The sequence below is a fragment of the Triturus cristatus genome, chromosome 6 (assembly GCF_964204655.1).
Source record: "Triturus cristatus chromosome 6, aTriCri1.1, whole genome shotgun sequence".
NCBI lineage: Eukaryota > Metazoa > Chordata > Amphibia > Caudata > Salamandridae > Triturus > Triturus cristatus.
Window position 1 is genome coordinate 1434505309 of NC_140589.1, and position 18346 is coordinate 1434523654.

Genomic DNA, 18346 nt, shown 5'->3' on the forward strand with positions numbered 1-18346 from the left:
AGAATGCATCTAACCTTGGGAGTTTTGACATTGGTGATGATGTGATTGTGATGACAGACGCTAGCTCAAGAGGTTTGGGGGGAGTTTTATTGCAAAGATCTGTTGGTGAATATAGGACAATTGCCTTTATCTCACGTGGCCTGAGGGGTGCTGAAATTAATTATTCAATCATTGAAAAAGAGGCGTTAGCTGTCTTTTGGGCTGTAAGAAAACTGAGAAAGTTTCTTTGGGTGCTTAAATTTGAAACCAAGACAGACCACAAGTCTCTGCGAGCGCTTCTGTGGATGGGGTTTTGAATACTTTTAATCTCAAATAAACCTCTTTAAAGCTTTCTCTGCATTGATCCATCATTTCTATAGCTGGCCAATAAACTAACACATCCGGTGAACAGCAACAAAGCAAGAGCCTGGACACCACAAAACCGGAGACAAAAAAGTGCAAGACGGAAAAAAACAAAGGCAGGCCTACTTGACCTACGCACCCAGGATCTGAAACTACATCCCCATTAACATCAGAAAGGCTCCAACCCTTCTGCAATTCAGAAAGAAACTGAAGTCAAGGAGCATTACCCCATACTCAATAAGAACCTACTTGTTACCCGCTTCCTTATAAACAATCTTGAATGACACACTGGGGCTTTCTCTCGCTGAACAGCAGGTGGTTGTGCCCATGCTAGGTTTGTGCGATATAAGTTCTAATAGATACTTAAAGGTGGGTAAGCTCATGCCTTGCTCGGGCTGAATCTCTGGATCAGGCTAGACTCTTGTCCTATGAGAAAAATGGCAAGTCAAAATGGAACTTAGCCTAGCATTCCAGGAATTCCCCCCATGCAGTTTTGAAAGACAAAGAACCCTTATGCAAGACAGCTGAGCACATGAAAAATAAAAGGGTGCTTTACTATTGTATTTGTCTACAATGAAGCTAAGATTCAATTCCCATGTGTCTCACTGCTACCTGTAATAGGAGAGCAAACTCTGCAGGGTGTAAAAGTCTTAGGTTTGCTAATTGATGTTATTACCATTATTGAGGTGCTGACCCTTTTACTCTTTACTGTTTCTTAAGTAGTGGGTAGGCAATGATAGTAACATAATAAACATACTTCCTTCCCTTATTCTTAACTTTGTACTTTTTGCAACACTGGCATTTTAACATTTTGGGAATATTTTGTGTTGGCTTGAATTAACATATGACCCATTCATAAACTGATATAGTTTGGTTCATATATGGTAGTGTTGTCAGAGCAGAGGAGGTTACGGAAAAGATCATGATTAAAGACTATTTTAACAGATGTCAACTGAGTGGTATACTCATATGTACTAAAGTGAAACAAGGGTTCAAGAAATGGCTTCTTTTTAATCTGAAAGAGACTTTATCATATTTTTACATGACATTTGCTGTATTATCTTATCATGGTTCGGCTGTTAGAGCCAACACAGCCCTTTGAATTGGCTACGCCTCGGGTCTTCTTACAAATGTGTTGGGTTCCCAACCTCTTTATATATTTACATACATATACATACATAGGTACATTGCAGTTAGGGGCACGTCAACTTTCATTTCACCTTTCATGACCTTGCACCTACACTGCTCCAGTTCAGGAAGCTCCTCAAAACCTGGCTCTTCGGATGACCCCAGCACTAAATGGAGCCGCCCACCACCCTTGCGTCTTGAGACCCTTGTGGGTGAGTAGCTGCGCTTCAGCAACCCCTGATTGATTGACTGATTGGTTGATTTGAGATTGCCTGATGATGACTAAGCTGAAATGAGGTGGGGGCAGCCATGCACTCAGTTTATGGAGCAGTTTAGACACTATAAATGGTGCCTCAACTGCTTAAGGCTCCCTTTATCTACACCAGTATTATTTCCTTTGTGAAGTAATAATGGGAGCTGGTTGCCACACCGAGTACCTTTATGTCTCCTTCTCGTGGTGCATCCAATAACGTGCTTCTCCAAATTTCTATGTATTTAGCTGAACTTGTTCTTGTAAGGTTCCTGCTATCTACATGTTTCTGATGGACTCCTTTACACAGCATGTGAGGGTTAGTAGGGACCTCAGTGTCATCAGTTCCTTACCTGCTATGACTTTGCCTCACTTTATCTATCACAACTGTCCTATAGCTCACTCCTGCTAGAGTATTGCATGACCATAAATGTTTTCTTCTGATGATGTGCATGTGTTTGAGACTAGACTGCTTTTTGTATTTCCATATTATCTATCACCTCTCCAATTTGGGCTTTGGTTTGTTTGTACCACTACACCATGGAGAAAATATCAACCTATAAAAATATTGCATCCACTATATCCGCTATGGCAACATTATCAAGGTGAGTGGAGGTAGAGTCAAAAATAGTGAATTTATAATTACTTTGACCAAAGTAATGGTAGTCGATTCAGCGGATGCAATCTTTGTGTCAGCCGATATTTTGACTGTAATACAGTGAAATATTAACATAGGTGAGTTCTTCCCCTAAAAGTAATTATAGTATAGCTAAGCATCTCATACATTGAGGTTATCGTTCATAACAGGCCCTGTGTTCGAGAATACTTTTTTCATGATTTTCTGAAATAAGATTCACTGGGAATGTCACCTGTTTTCAGTCACGTGCTGATCCGAAAATTATGTCCTTTCTAGGGTTTGCCTCATGCAAGTCCCATTCGACTTTGCGCGCTGTGAAATGGAACAAGCATTGGCATAGCCAATAGGTCTAGCTTTTGGAACCTTATAAGTATTTAGTTATGCAGCACAATATCTTTGGTGCAACAACATTAACTGTTGCATGGTTAAACACTTATAAGGCCCCGAATGCGAGACCAATTGGCTATGCCAATGCTTGTTTTTATTTTTAAAAGGACAAGCAGTGCTATCAAGCTCCGGCTGCCACTTAGAGCTAGAGAGAGACAGGCGTGTAGAGAGAGAGAGAGAGAGAGAGAGAGGTGTGTAGAGAGAGAGAGAGGTGGGTAGAGAGAGGGGTGTAGAGAGAGGGGTGTTGAGAGAGGGGTAGAGAGATAGGGGTGTAGAGAGAGGGGTGTAGAGAGAGAGGTGTAGAGAGAGGGGTGGAGAGAGAGGGGTGTAGAGAGAGGGGTGTAGAGAGAGAGGGGTGTAGAGAGAGAGGGGTGTAGAGAGAGAGGGGTGTAGAGAGAGGGGTGGAGAGAGAGGGGTGTAGAGAGAGAGGTAGAGAGAGAGAGGTAGAGAGAGAGAGGTAGAGAGAGAGGGGTAGAGAGAGAGGGGTAGAGAGAGGGGTGTAGAGAGAGAGGGGTGTAGAGAGAGAGGGTAGAGAGAGGGGTATATAGAGAGAGAGAGGGGTAGAGAGAGAGGGAGAGAGAGGTGTTGAGAGAGAGGGGTGTAGAGAGAGGGGTGTAGAGAGAGAGGTGTAGAGAGAGAGGTGTAGAGAGAAGGGTGTAGAGAGAAGGGTGTAAAGAGAAGGGTGTAAAGAGAGAGGGGTAGAGCGAGAGGGGTAGAGCGAGAGGTAGAGAGAGAGGTGTAGAGAGAGGTGTGGAGAGAGAGGTGGAGAGAGAGATGTAAATGGAAAGAGATTAAAACATGTAACTGGCAACTGATACAGACAATAAGTAACATCACGCATTTCAGAAAACCAATACCAACAGTGATTTTTCTGATTATAAGCAAATCTCTCTCAGTGCTAATGAAAGACAGCAGGTGATTACCGGCAAGAATATTTCCTTGCATGCGTAATACTATTTACACACATCAATGCGCGTCATCTTCATAAAAAAATTGGGGTAGCAAGAAATATGTACATTAGTTGCATGTGTGACTTTGTTTTCGTTTGCAGTCTGTGTACTTTGCCTACGGGGCTTCTAAATGTAGCGAAATTCACTTTTATTTCTCAGAATACAGTACAAAAATGAAGCATAGAGCAGATATTCTGCTGGTGGGCCTTCAGATTGCACGGTGAACCCTGCGCCCCAAACTGGGCTCCAATCAAAACTTGGGCTGCCTCTGAAAACAGACAATTTATTGGAGCGAACATCAACATATTTGTCTCCATCCACGTGTGTGCAATGGTGAGAACTCAGTAGAAGTGCTTCTTTTGAAATAAATACAAACAAATAAATCGGGACAGAACAATTCTGTGAGATATCATGCAGCTGAAAGCAGCCCCGCCCTGTTAATTTTTTCCAGAGGTGTTAGAAGCAGACATGCTGGCTGAGACCCTCTTGGTTACTCAGCGAGTCTGTTTAATTTTTCTTTTGCCAGCCTGTTAATTTGTAAATGCATGAAGACAGGGAGGGGGAAGGTAAGCTTCTTTCTGTTTCTCTTGTAAGCCATGGGACGGACATTGGAGGAGGGGGAGGAGGGGGAGGGGTAGAGCCGGCCATAGTATTAGAAACAAGAAGAATCTTACTTCCCCCCCTTGTCTTCATGCATTTACGAATTAACATGCTGAAAGACGCAGCTGCGGTAAAGAAACAAATAAAAAGAAGACGGGTGGGGGTGCTGATTGAAGCCTGCCACCGTCAGAAAGCAATATTAAAACAAGCACGAAAGTGAAAGCTCATTGAGGCACGCAAGGCTTAATGAGCCATGACAGAAACCCACATGGCGGCTGCGCGCGTGAACACTCGCGTGAACGCTAGTGCTAGGCTACCAAAAGCCTGTGGCAGCACTTTGAAAACCCTCACACTAAATTTCTCGCAGAGCAGCGCATGCGCTGGCTCAGCAAGACCTAAAAACCGGGACATTTAGCAAAAATAGAGGAAGGACTACAATGTTACATCAACCGAGCGCACGAAATGACATCGCTCATTAGCATAGAATTACAGAAGAGGCACTAAGTAAATAAATAACATGCAATTTTTAAAGCCAGAATCATGCCTGTAAATTAGATTGCTTTCTTGTAACAGCTGCTAACTATCCCTGCTTTAGAAAACAGAAAATCTCACCTCCCACTCTTTTGAGTCGACCCTCTAAAAACCGGGACATAAGCTAGACTTCCCGAAAAGAGCCGGGACAGCTCGTGAAAAACTGGGGCTCTCCCGGCAAATCCGGGACGCCTGGTCACCCTGCTTAGAGGACATTCTGAGCTCCGCTTATTCGTTTCATTTTTTTATATCCTTTTTAATTATTGGTGTCTCTGGCTTTCATATGCAAAAAATATATTAACTGTATCTGCTCTTTGGAAACTGAAACACTCGAGTCTCAAGGTTTATACCCAAGAGGATGTGCGGCTACAGCGCTACAGAGGACCGAGGGAGGAGTCAGAAGAAGGCGGGCCTTCTGGGCGTGCGTCCTAAGCCGCGCCTCCTCATCACGCTTATAACTCTTTCACCATGTGATTTTGCTGTCTTTTTCTATCCGGTCTTCTTTCCGTGGTCCCGGATTCTTTGATATAGCGCGAGCCATGGCAGCTACTGAGCTGGGTAAGGAGGAATCGAATATTGAGTGGGGCATAGGCAGGGGGAGGATATCCATAGTTTGCTCGGGCTGCTCCTAACTTCATACCCCAGCTGGGTGTGGTTTGGGGCATTCAGCCCACCCCCGAGCAAAAAGAGTTTCTGAAACTACCCTGAAGAATCGTGGAAGTAGGGTTATCCTAAAAACAGCCACAAAAGGGAGAAAGTGTTGAAAGTTGACTTGCAAGAAAGCTAGCATGAGTGGAGTCTAGAAGTGCACCAGGTGTAGAAGTGGTCCTGGCAATAACGATGCCAGAGTGGAGGGGTTTCACGAAACGTCCTTTGAAGATGGAAACCCACTCAGTGGAAGAGAGGTTAGTTAAGGAAGAACCTTCAGGGTTTTATCTTTTCAGGAGGAGACAGATGGATGGTTCTGGAAGAGGTCACACAGTCCAGAGAAACAAGGGGGTATGGGTAGGTGCATATAACCTCATAAAGGAGGGTTATGTTGTATCAAAGTCACTGTAGGGAATACGCCAAATTAAACGAAAATCTACAGCAAAGGTCTAAATAGAAATGCCGGAGGAGGGGGGTCGTGAGCAAGGGGGTCTAGGCAGAAATTCATGGACACGGTTACTTGAGGACTTATTGTCATGCAGGAACCCACGCGCCCCTGATACAGCTTTCGTTTTGCAAATCAATGTTTTCATATTTTGTCTGGTTGGTTCAGTTGGAGTGAAACAACAACTCAGCTTCCAGAATACAGTAGGTTGTTTAAGGACCATCCAGGGCTAGAAAATGGTGTCACCAATGCCATGGAGTCATCTGATAACCTTGCAGTGTATCAAGAGAGTGGCTAAAAAAGGTCGTATTATGATGAGCTTCTTGAGTAGAGGGGTATGGAGTACCGGGGGAAACCCTCGAGGGAAATAACTAATAATTTAGGAGGAAAGGGACAGGGTCTACGGGGTACTTTCACAAGACCCAGAACAAGGCAGCGAGAACTTAAGCATGATATCCCCCTTCTTGACTTAAGTCTGTCTTGATCTGCTATGAAAATGGTCAAGGAAGAACCCCGAGGAAAAAAACCAAAAGGTGGGGGTGCTTTTTGTTGAATTCCATAAGGAAAATGTTATAGGGGGACCAACAGGGTTTAGGGGTGGAGACACTAGTTTAGGTGAGTCAGTAGTAGGATTGTAATGATTCTTGTGGCATGGGTGTGGCGTAGAGAAAACCACGTGAAATAGGTCTAGGGAGTCCTACCCGAGAAAACTTAGACCACTGGCGAGGAGAAAAGAGAGATGGGGTAGCTTTGTGTAGTGTTCACTCGTTCTCCTTAATTAAATTGTCTTTTGAAGAGCATAAGTCTTGCAAAGTGGACAGCAATGAAGAGGTCCAGGGGTGTGTTTTCCCCTAGAGGGTTTGGCGACTGAAGTCTTGGGGGTTACATATTTGGAATAAGTTCTTCATGGTGAAGCCTAGAAAAAAATGGAGTATGGGAACTCCTCTTCTCCACCTGCTGCAGAAAAGTGGGAGGAAACCCCAAATGAAACAGGATAGTGATCAAGAGGGATTCCTATGTCAGAAGAGTGGTGGTGGAGCGGAACCTGCCGATCAACGTGGAAAAGTGTCTGGCTGGTTCATGAGGAAACTTGTTTGAAAAGAAGGAGGTGTTATGGTGCACTCTTGCAACGTTCAACAGTATGGTATCTTGATATTTACTGCCTCTAGAATGCAGTGTATGATATAATTGTAAGTCAGAACAGTGGCACTTGTAATCATTTCCTGCTTGTGCTTACTCCCATGCTAGGCAATATCATATTTTCCAGGTTTCAACTACCTCTTTCAGTGGCTCCTAAATCCCTACTCAAAGCGCAGTTTGCACCCCTTAGATTGACACAGTTTACCAGGTCTTACTACTATCAGGCATTAAATCGAGTGATGTCAGATGGTGAAAAGTTAAAATCTTCAGCTCATTCACTAACCTGGTTTTCACCAGCTGGTCTTAGTCCTCTGCTCGAACCCTTTCAGTGCTAGTCACCTAAAAGGAAAAAAAGCACATCTGTGGTCCTGCATCCCCTTGTGACATATTAGAGCCAATGTGTGTTCATCTTGCCAAATCCATTCCTCCAATGTGCTCCACCACTGGAGTAATTACTAACTGTCTTACTCCTGTAGACCGAGAAATAAAACGGTAATGTTTCCGGCGTTTTAGGCGGGACGTAAACTATAAATCGGGAATGTGCACTCGGCCCCTTTTATCGAAGGGGAAGGCCCAAGTGCTGTATTAAAGAAAATAGGCTGCATGTTTTGTAATTGAAACAAATTTACAGATGAACGTGAGCTGACAATTTGTAAACATAGACTTTCTTGGTGTTTAGGCTATGAATGTTTATAGCTTCACATGTTACCCTATTTGAATAATAAAAAGTTATCTTTGTCTTTCTGGTTCGAAAGGTAAGTTCCTGAAAGTGCTAAAACGAACTTGTTAGTTTAGACCAGTGGACAACAGTTTCTATGAAAGACGTAAAGCGTACAGATTTTCCTTGAGACACTTAAAGGAACAATACATTGCTCATTCTGTTTTGAAAGAGAAATACAGCCTTGTAACTACAGACTTGTAGCTAAAATTGTTCTGCATGCTCGGACATCATATGACATGGGCATGCAGAGTACAGCGAGAGCTTTATTCCCTGGGAAGTGAGTCGTACTAAGAATGCTTATCTGCACGCAAGGCTTAATGAGCCTTGACAGAAACCCACATGGCGGCTGCGCGCGTGCACGCTCACGTGAACGCAAGCGCTAGGCCACCAAAAGCCTGTGGCAGCACTTTGAAAACCCATACACTAAATTTCTCGCAGAGCAGCACATGCGCTGGCTCAGCGAGACCTAAAAAGCAGTATGTTACCATTTTTGGCACTGGGAAATGGTTTTTACCCCCTGGATCTTTGTTAGAAAGTGCTGCTTTGGCTGGAAATTTAATAGTATTTTTGGAAATCAAAAACGCTGCATTACAACAGAAGACAACAACACAAGAATAGCTCCACTTTGAACAAATCAAAGTAAAAGAGCACAACACTACAAAATATACTGGAGAAATACAATCAAAAAGAGCCCCAAAACAATACCATAACAACACAACAGGGCAACATATAAACAACACACTGTAACAACACAACACAATAACAAGGAGATAGTAGGACACCACGACATCACTTGAAAACTCAACATATCAACTCAACCAAACTTCTGTTGTGTGTTTAGGTTGTGGTGCGTCAGTGTACTGCTGTGTTGCTGTTTTGGTGTATTAGGTTGTGTCGGTATTCTGTTGAGTTGTTGTGTATTGTGTTCTTGTTCTGTTGCTATGTTGTTGTGGTATGCTATGTTGTTGCGTTGCATCATTTTGTTGTTGTGTTGTCTTGGTAATATAGTCCTGTGCTGGGGTTTTATTGTGCTGCTTTAATGTGTTTGTGTGTTTTACTTGTATTGTTTGTAGGTAATCGTATCGTGCTATTGGTGCATTATTTTGCCGTGTTTTGTTGTATGTTCTGATTTGTTTGGTTGCTCATGAGTTATTTTGGTCCTGTGTTGTATTATTGAATGTAATGTGCTGTGGTGCTGTATTGTTCTACCTCACCTGCAGCCCGTCTTTTTAAACACTCACCACACACAGTATGTGCCTATGGCTGCCTCAAACTCAAATACACTGTTAGAAAAGAATGATAAAATGCGTTTCTATAAAAGCTCTGCACTATTTACATAAAAAAATGTCAAACAAAAAATGTTTTGTGTTCCAAGTAGTGGACGCAATAAAAGCGGAGCCCCGCTCCGTGGTAGGCATTCCGAATGTGTGTGTCTGCACTCTGGCGCAGTGCCACCTCAGCTCTGGGAACTCAAGGCCAGCTGGGCCTTGGACATCACTGACAGGAATGTCTGGACGCCAAATTCTATCTGAATAACCAGTGCCTTGTTTACCAAATGCTTCATTGTAACCCCGTCTTCCAGATGTGAAAACAGGTAAGGCCACAGGTGAAAGGCGAAGAAAGCTCGCGTGGGGTACCCTTTGGGAGGCGCTGGAGCTGACAGCCCCAAAGTACAGCAGCATCTGATATCTGGCAGAATGCAGCACGAATACCTCTGAGCAGCATGCAGAATCTCACACAGCCATCCTATTTTAAGAACAGTTCAGGCAGGCAGCCAACTAGAGAAAGAAAAACAGTTCAAGAATGAGAAAAGTGCATTGAACAGATCACAAACAACACTTGTTTAAAATCACACAATACTCAGCAAATATATACAGAGGATACATAAATGGCAACTGTGTAATATGGTCAATATTGACACTGAGGGGTTCAGTAGATATCATAATTCACGAGGTGGAAGGCCAAGTGATTTGTAAAATGGCACCCCAACCCGAGATGACAATATAGGTCCTTATTACACATGGTACCCATTATGTATTTTCTATATTGAATGTTTATTTTGGGGTAGCTATCTTTAAAAAGCTGTTTTCTTAAAAGTGCAGTTAGCAATGGGCACTGGCTGGGATTAGAATGTTTAGGCTTTGTTTACCTTTCTTGAATAAATTGTTAATAAAACAATGGGCTGTGGTGAAGGTCAGTGGATCTTGGTGAATCTGAGGTTGCAGCGTTTACCATATAATTATGGATTTACTGCACGTGCCACATAAATTGCTCATTTTTCAGATTTCACAAAAAATGTTTTTCCTATCTCAAATAGATAAAATATAATAATCATAATGTGCTGCATAATTTGCATTTTTCCATAATTTTGATAACGTTGACTTAATTTGGACCTCCATGCCACATAATCCTAGTAGCTCTGATGGTATTGAAGTTTTGCAGAGTGGTTTGGGGGCTGTCATTATGACCATGAAATACTCAATTTACAGGTAACCGTGAAATATCTCCCTTATTTCACGGTTCCGTATGAAATTGTGGTTTTTATACCACTGAATTATGTGCAGTAAAATCACTACAATATGTAATTAATTGATATATAGGCATTTTTGCAAATATCTATCTATCTGGATGTATGACATTACAACGCAGGTTTTTACCACGCGTGCAGTTACATCGCATGCATTACAACGCATGCGATGTTACAACGCTATGCCATTCCAACGCAAGTCTTTACATCGACTTGCGCTAGATGGCGTGCTAACATTAAAAAAGTGTAATTTACTATTCCAACTCCAGTCCACTTAACAGTAGGAAAGGTGTTGGGATAGTAAACTACACCATTTGTAATGTTAGCACGCCATCTAGCGCAAGTCGATGTACAGACTTGCATTGTAATGGCATAGCGTTGTAACATCGCATGCGTTGTAACGCATGCGATGTAACTGCACTGCGTGGTAAAAACCGCGTTGTAATGGCTGTTCCCCCTATCTATCTATATAGCTGTCTGTCTGTCTATCTGTCTATCATACTCTGGCAGGGATAGCTGCTGGTATAGTTAGGTCAGACTTTACGTAGGAAAGGCATTTTTTGTTTTCCTAATAACCTTTACACTGTTCAACAAATCATCATGAAACTTTCCAAAACATAGTTAATCCACTTTGGCTTCTTCATGGAAAGATTTGCACTGATCCTGAAGAGACGGCTAACAAAAAGGGGGAGGTTCTAGAACGTTGATTTCTCATTTTAACTCCCATAGGAAAGTTTGCTCTCCAATACAGAAAAGGCACCACATTTGGCAGGAATCTACTCAGAAAGCATGATTTTCAGTATTTGTTGTATTTCTGTTCAGTAGTTTGTGAGAAATTAGCCTTTAAAAGAGGCTCAGTGTGGGTACGAAAGGGTTAACTGCCAGAAAAAGCTAGTGAGATCTGGAAAGCTGGTGTCCAGATATGCTCTAATAGGTTAGTTTCAAAAGTATTCATCATTCCTGGTGGACTAGCTACAACATGAACAAAATGCTGCGGCAGCTTTTGCATGCCTCAAAATGAATTTACAGAAACATATAAGGGGGTCAGGGTGAGTACGCCTTGCCCCCCGAAATATGTGTAGGGTGATTGACTGGACACAACGCGGACAACATATTGTGGTAGCCATTAGAGGACTTCGGTTATGGTCCCCATTGAGATGCATTGTAGTGAAAACTTTCTTTTGAGGGTCACAAAAAATCAACACATATAAAGGGTGATAATAGACTTTAGTCACAATGTAAATCAGTTTTAGTGGTACCATACTACATTTAAGAATTGTGGCATACTCTAAATTGACTTTATGAACTATCTTTCAGAGAAAACAGTTTTCTCTCATGCTTTTCTCAAAGAGGTTATAGGAGGGTCTCCAGAAGTTTAAATGAGAACACTTTTTTTATAAATTCACACTCTCTACCTCAGCCATGTGAGAACAAAGTCTGATATTCTGAGTAAGACATGTACTTCCAATACCTGCAGTATCCTGTCAATAGATTCCCCTGTGTCCTACTAATTTTTACCACAGTGTTGTAAGGAAAAACTAAAAACTTAAAGCATTTACAGGTTACCCAAATGAGGTGGTTCATTTTGTCATAGAATTTATGGTTAGTGCTCTAGAAAGCTAAAATGAGGACATCTTTCCCATAAATTCTCAAATATCTTTCTCATCAATGTCAGAAAAAAGTATGGTATGATGGATGAAATGTGCTCCCAACACCAGCAGCAGCAGCCTAATCCAAGAGATTACGTTTCTCTGGTGTCACACACAAAGGGCATAATTACGAGTTTCGGTGGTGCAGGAGAGGGTGGGCCACCAACGTCACACCCCCACACCGCCGAGATTCACTGCTACCCACCCACCAGATTACGATTTAAAATTGGGCTGGCTGGCGGGTGGCATGACGGTCCCGCAACGGTGCCTCTTTTAAAGGTGACAGTGCCTTTGAAAAACGCATCGTAAGGGAACGCCACACAAGTTTTCTGCACGGCATGGACTGTAAAGTCCATGCTGTGCAGGAACTGGTGTACATGCACAAAGAGGGGGCACATGTTATGCCCCCCTGTGTGCATCCACATAGCGTGAGGCACCCTTTCTTTCCTCACCGCCAGCAGCTACATGGAGGAAGAACCTCCATTTCGCCGCCAGCGGTGTGGAAAGTTGTAATATGCTTGACGGTGCCTCAGGGCACCACCAAGCATATTGCGGCCTCAGGTCCGCTGTGCCACCGCAAGGGAATAGTGGTTCCCTGGTGCCGGCTGTGGTCCCAGGGCGGTCTTACTGCCCAACTTGTAATGTTGCAGTTGGACCTCAGGCGCGGCGGTGGCTGGATTGCCACCACCCTGCCACCACGAGTCTGGCCGTCCTTGGACCGCCAGACTCGTAATTAGGTCCAAAGTGTTAGACTGCATGTAGACTCATATCAACACTTGTAGGCTGGAGAATTCCACAATGATGGTGTATAAAATAAGAACATTGCACTAGTACAACAGCTGTTAAATATATTCTAATAACTTTGGACAAAGCTAAACAAATTGATGTGAAAAGGTTAGAACAATACCTTTCCGCATCAATTGTCTGGTCTTCCTTGGTGGACTGACAACACTACCAAACGCTACTTTAATGAAGCAAAGCTGGAAGCCAATGCCTAATGAACACTAAAAATGAAATACTATTGAAACAAAATATTGCTTCTTGCCATATTGTTGTGTGAGTGCATCCCAGGAAGAGACGAGTGTGACTTTGAAGACTTGGAGTACAATTGTATTCCTTGAATAAACAAGTCCACAATGTGCAAATGCAGCAACCGCTATTTCAGTTGGCTTCAGAAAATTCCAAGTGTGAATTTTTTGCTCTCAGCTCAAGCGGCATGCCTGATCCTATGGGCGGTTCCCCGGGGAAATTATCAATCCGCAGTGCAATCTCCTAATCTGAAGATACATTCTCATTATCGGCTGACAGTGTGTCTCTAAGGCTTCACATATTATAGCATAATATAATCCCACTATTTCCCTTTCAGATAAATCAATTTTGTCTGTATCCCCATTTTATCTACTCGAACGTCCTGCAGTATTAAGGCATTAGGCCAGATACAACTTAGCCCTTTAGTTAGATTCTTACCTTAAGGGTTTATGGATAAGCATATTTACTTGCGCTATCTTTTATTGTCAGAGAGTCTATGGATCTCATATGAGCATTTCCTCATACCCGCCACCAAATACCACTGTTCTGCAGTAAGAGCGAGTGAGGAATTGTTGTACACACTATATAAAGTGTCTGTATATAATTGAACATGTATTTATGTTTCCCTTTTTTTCTCTCCTTTCTCTTCCTCAATGAAGATACCCATTGGGGTCTTGTTCCGATGGAGTCCTGACGATAATCCTATTATTATAAAGGAGGGAAACACCGTCGACTATTTAGGTGGACCCGCATTATTATAATTCATTTGTACTATGCAAGCCGTAATTTTATGGAAATTATGATACACATATATTTCCGTATATTGCACATGCGTATCACAGTCTGCTTGAGCACGGTTGTCCAACTCACTGCACTGTGTTCTTTACTATTGGTTAAACTGTATTGACTTTTATGATGGATTATTAAATATGAACAATCTTTTTTTGAACATGTGATTCAAAGCTTTTTAGTAAAGACGGTTGTTCTTGGTATATAATTGAAACCCCAGGTCCCAAGTGATCTTAGGGTACCCCTTTTTGTTACAGACTATATCACGAGCAGCAGTGGCATTATAAATACCATCAGCATTCTACAATAGATGTAGAAAAGACACATCAGTATAACTACATTGTACAAGTAACAGAAGCACGGAATACAACAAAGAAATTGTGGTTAGTGTTCTACAAAGCTAAAATCGATACACTTTTTATGAGTTTAAAAATATCGTCCTCATCCATGTAAGTAAAACATTCTAACATGCAGAGTGAAACATGTACTTTCAACATCAGCCTGTCAATTAACCCTGTAGTGATCGACTGCAGCTTCACCGCAGAGTTCTAAAGAACAACTAGAGCACCAACATTTTGCATTCAAGACAAAAGTGAAGCATTCCTGGTTGCAGTTGTGTTCAAATAGGAACAGTTAAATGTAAGCCTTCCCTGAGGAGCAAGCTGAAGTAAATGAGTAATAAAATGTTAAAGCAGGTATGGAACCAGTGGGTTAAAAATGCAAGGGGAGGTATGGGTTTTAGGCATAGTGTATTTTTAAAGGAGCTAAAAGTAGTTAAAGAGGGAGACGTCTGCATCAGTACAGCACCCCCTTAACACATCTGTTTACTCACATTACGCATTTTCTCAGTTGCTTAGGAACTCACAATTTGTAAAATGGTCAAAAAAAATCTATAGCCAAACTTTAGGGGTAGTGGCATTTTGGAGTCTGCAGAGGGATGCTTGCAGAGGATTGGGTGTGGGTCCAGTGGGCAACCCAAACACAAGATGAAAGACAGGGCGTTGAAACTATTCACACATTTTTCACACACTCACCCATAGTCACAGATCTGGATTGAATCCATCATCGTTCTTTAGTTCACTTCACCGCCCCAGTTCAGACCGAGCCATATGAAAATCAGTCTTGACCCTGTTCCTCATGGGATCAGTCCAGCCAAAACTGCCAAGCCAGGTCTTCCCTGGAAACAAGCATCCTGGAACCTGTTTCGGGGTAACACCCCTCATCAGCCAGGCTAGCTTGAACCCAGAGGCAAAGTGAGCAAGGGACCCACATCTGGGCATACTTTGCCAACTTAGGGAGAACAAAGCAAACTCAAGGAGATGTTGGACGGAGCACTGAAACGTTTCAGACACACACACCCAGTCACAGATCTGGGTGGGCAACCCCACCTGGCCATGGCCAGCGGCTGTGCCCAGAGGGGGTAGCTTCCTGCTGAGGGTTGGGCACTGGGCCTGGCATGGAGGCAGACTCTGCAGTCAACCCTCTCAGTAGATGTAGAAAGCGGAAAACACCTTTAAGGACAGTCTTTCCTGCAACGCAGAAACCTTTGCACCATGGTGCAAAGGTGGTTGCATTGATGCTGGGCAGCTAAAAGTGCACGTGGGCCGAGAGAGAGCAGGAACGCACCATATCTCGATAGATATGGCGATTTCCTGCCCTCACTCTTTTACGCAGCACAGCACAGCAAGGGGTCTTGCTGCATTGCGTTTCGTGAAAGTTTTATGAATCTGGGCCTGGATGTGTGCTGTACAGGGCAGCACACATGCAATGTGTGCAATGTTTGAAGAAATAAAATCCTTCCTCAAAGAGTTCTCTTTTTTACATAAAGCCCAGTCTATCTTAGTAGCTCAGACTTTACATAAAACTCTAAGGGTGTTTACAGTGTTCTGCCCATTTCACACCTATATAAGGTCCCTGTAAGACAAAATGGTGCAAAGCACTATTTGTACTATAGAAGAGAAACAACACTTTACTTATGTAATACCAGAATACACATTTATTTAGACTCGTCAAGGAAATGTGTTGAATGATGGAGAACATCAGCCATCAGACTCCTCCAGAGACTGAAAACACAGGCAGTATATATACAAATCTGCATGGTCAGAGGTCTTCTGGAGGCCTGTGCAAACAAAATGTGGTGTGACATAATTTAAGCAAGGCTTCCTGCAATTAGAAACTGTTCCAGCTTTCAAAACATGATAGTAAGTAAAATGCTTAATACGTAAGCCTTGTACAGTGATATATGGTAAGCAAAACACAGGAATAACAATTGTCTCAAAGAAGATACTGCTATTTTGCATACCTTCAGGCTCCACAGGGATGAAAAGCGACCTGCACAGATATTCTTGTTGTTGAAGGACCACTGGTCAGGAGGTCATCTGCACACACACATTTTATTTTTGTTTTCTTATCATGGGCACAGTCGTGTTTTTCATTCATCTTCTAGAATTCCCCTTTTCTGTGCTTCCTCAAACACAATTTAAGACATGTTGATGGCAAATAGTCTCTCTAGATCTTTGTTAAAACCCCTCTTTTTCTCTCCACTTCCTGTTTCCTATTTTCTCAACAAACCCCTGACATCTCCTCTTGAATATGTTTTTGACATACAGCTCATAGATCCTGTTGCTACAGGGATTGTGGAGAACATCATGAAGAACAATTAATTTTATGGTGAAGTCAAACCCACCAACCCTCAAGGAGAAGAAAGAGTCTCACCACCTTTCCTTCTGAATTGTGTTAATGAGAATTTGCCCTGCTTTATACTGCTGTGAAAAGTGTCCCTTAGCTATCTTTAATGAGTAATTCATGGTTCAGTGGATAAGAGCCATGGATTTCATATTGGCACCTACTTTAGTCCCATTCCTTTCAACCTCTTTCCAAACTTCGTTCTCTGTGTTCATTATTTCACTATCATTGTACAGAATGGGGTCTAAAGAAATTTCCAGGCGGTCCTGGCATTTACCTGAGTACAAAGGACAAAATAGTATCCCAGTACATAAGGGACTTGGGGCACCAGGCAAACATAATCCAGGACCTCACATTCACCCTGCTGAGAATGCAGTGTTCTATCAGGTGCATTTTCCAATGCCCATAGGGAAGTTGTTGTTGGCTTCCATATCTACGATTCTTGTTCCAGGAGTAACTTCACATCCACAATTTCTGTTGTCTCTAGGGGGCAGAAGATAGCTGACAAAGTTATGGTACAGCTGGAGGTGACCATGTGGGTACCATTTCCAAAGCGTAATGGGAACACCAGCTGAAGCTGCCTCATAGGCATTGTGGTCAGCAGGCTCCATTGACCTCTTCTGATGCCCATCTGTACTTGCATGTTTATTTGCAGCTTCCAGGTTGGCCATTGCCCATTGATGATGCCAGGGAGTGAGAGAACTAAACTAAGCCAAGCGCCTACCTGAAACCCAGGTAACCTTTTTATTACAGCAGAATGTGACCAGGGCATAGGGCAGATGGCCACTGACAAATTCAGAGTGTGTGCTTTGCAAAAGAGTGAAGGCTGTATTAATGGCCATAGTACAGCGTACTAGGTGTTTAGTTGTGTTAGATGTTCTTCCAATGATCCTTAAGATGGTGTCTGCCATTTGGAGGATGAATTGTAAGTGCAGTTGTTCGGTCCCTTCAAACAAATTTAACAACTTAAGTTTCAGCTTGCCATACCTTACTAACTCCTTTCCACCGTTTCCTCCCTTATTTTCTCCCTCAGACAGCCTATGCTCATTCCTTGGCACCTATTAACATCCTCATCCACTGCAACGATGTTAGCACATGAAAATGTCACGCCAAAAACTCCTCCCATATCTCCCAATTCGCATTCATGTTTACTTTCTCTATAGCCCCCTCACTCTCTTTTGTCCACAGCCTATTAAATCAGCATGATAGGCACAATGCACAATATATCTTTGCCTATCTATGTAGACCAACAGGTGCATGGCTGGTTTTGTTCCAGAGACAAATATTGTGCAGGTCTTGGAGATGGATAGGATGCCAAAGGGAGTGGTTCACTGGCAGAGGGGTAGGTAGGGTTTTTTTCTTGCTGCTCCAGGTTGGGAGAGTTAATGATCAGATATTGAGTGACCAGGGAACTGTGGTGGTGTCCACCACTCGGATCCCTGCACAAAGTGATTTAGGGTCGAATGCACTGTACCAATAATGCAGCATTTACCACATCTTATACACCTACTTTCAGTCTTAACTTTCATACATCATCATTACTTACAGAGAAACTGATATTATCATGGACGACAATGATAGAACAATTAACAGAAGTATTATTACTTGCACATATATACAGTGCCCAACTTTTCTTCAGCCAGCTATTTACAATGCAATATTATTCTATTACAGAAACATTCCATTCTACAGAGGAATTTGGATTCTGGACTGGGTTGAAGATACTTGAGGCAAGTTTATGTTTTTTTAAGCACCCTATTATTTTGCTCAACATTCCGAGCTCACTGGGGTGATAGGTACTATGTTGTCCTATAATGTCTACTCTGATATCTATTTGATTCTTGAAGAAAGAATAAAAGGCCTTGGTTATTAAATCCTTCATCATCCA